A 2002-nucleotide genomic window follows, 5' to 3' on the forward strand; every position below is an offset into this window, starting at 1 on the left:
TTCAAAAGGTTCTTTAATCAGCGACAGTGCAATTGTAATACAATCCAATATACAACCAATTATATGCAATATATTCGTTTGAATAATAAAATCATATTACGTGGCATGAAATATTAATTTTTTTTTTAAATATTGAATTGATCGTGTGTCGCATAAAATAAATATGTTTGCATATCAACGTGGTTTTCAGAGACTGTCATATATTTAAATTTTCAATAAAAGTGAATAAGGTTATTACTTTAAACGTGACTATAAAATCATGGAGATATAAATATTTCTCGACATTCTATTGATATTTCAATAAACGTAACATCATTCCAATTACTCACGCTTCGTATCTACATCTATTAATGCTACACTAGCATTTTATACAAAGACGCATCTATTTCGACGTACGTGTGCGCCTCTATCGCAGTGTGTATGAGTGAGTATACTGGATACACACACACATACATACATATATATATATATACGTATAGTAAAAGGCACGGACACATTATTATGTATATGCGAACGGATGCTTCTTAGTTCTAAGTTCCAGATTTGCATAATGTATATTTCATATATCAAAATTTTCGTCTAATTTAAGGGAAATAAAACAAAATTACTATGAATTGTTAACGATTCTCAAGGAAAGGTGAGATAATTTCTATTCATTGATAATAAATTGAAAAATCAGTTCACAATTTTAACGAAATTATAGTTAATTCATTGTTTGAAGGCAAGGGAGAGCTATGGACATTATTTCAATTGTCTAATATTTTCATTCACCAACAAGCTACAAGGCTACAATATCTGCAGACAATAATTAAAATATATGTGAATACAGAAATTACGTATGTTTGTGGAATATAATTTTCACAATTATAAATAAAAATATTTAAATTCAATAAGCACAATTTGGGTAATAAATTGCGTTACCTTCAAATTAAATCGGAACCACCTTTCTTTATGTATGTAAATGGAAGCGAGAAATTCAACACGTGGTAAATCGGAATGAAACCCCACAATCGTAGAACATTTGCAGTTAGTTTTGTATTTTATTTACATTCTTCGTTGAAAAGCAACTTTCAATAATTCAAAGACCTATAAATTACTGCATTCATCATGATGGAGGGTTGAGCGTTGTTAGACAATGAATTCAATAGTAATTATAACACAAATATATTTATAGAAAAAAAGTTTAAAATGTTTTGCATTGCATTGCGTAAAACATATTTCAGCTTTATGTTAGCAATAATATTAACACGACGATAAGTGAATGTGGCATGTCACATATTTCAGGTGTCCCTGTTATAATCTCACCAGGGACTAAAGCATTGCTAGTGGATATATGGTTCTAACGTAGATAGATCTGAACATCGATTCCGGCGTGATACCGCTGAGAGATATTAGAAATGGCCGCCAATGTATTCCTTGTAACCCAAATGGTAAAGATTTCCTTACCCTTCTCTATTACAGAAAATTCAGTTTGCAGCTTTCATCGGGCCTGCATCCGTTGAAAATTAAGTATAATTCTATCTGTATAATCTCAATATTTCTTTTACGTTGGAATTCTCTCAGTAAGTTCAACGTTTATCAAAGATTTCATGCTTCGCGACGTATGATAACACCGCAGAGGAAGACGTAGTTAATTCACAAGTTAAAAAGCATAAAGTCTGAAGATGAATGAGTTTCAAACGCGTAAATGCACTTTGTTAGTAGATATTCCGCTACGACTTATGATATTTGGGTGCAGAAGAGTAAAATACATGTACTATGTAGATTAAACAGTAAGCAAAACTGAGCTGTGCGGGAAAACGGGGAAAATAAATACAAAGTGAGGCAAAGACCGTAAATTATTTAACGTTTTCTCTACAGAAAATATTTGTATTTTCGATTCTTGACTATGTTTCGAGTAAAATTGCCTCTTTCATTTGACATAATAAAAAAAGATACATAATATCTGCGTATATTGGAACATTCTTTTTCATTCGTTCCACATACTGTACAAAGATGTATA

The sequence above is a fragment of the Octopus bimaculoides genome, chromosome 3, assembly GCF_001194135.2.
Source record: "Octopus bimaculoides isolate UCB-OBI-ISO-001 chromosome 3, ASM119413v2, whole genome shotgun sequence".
Classification (NCBI taxonomy): Eukaryota; Metazoa; Mollusca; class Cephalopoda; order Octopoda; family Octopodidae; genus Octopus; species Octopus bimaculoides.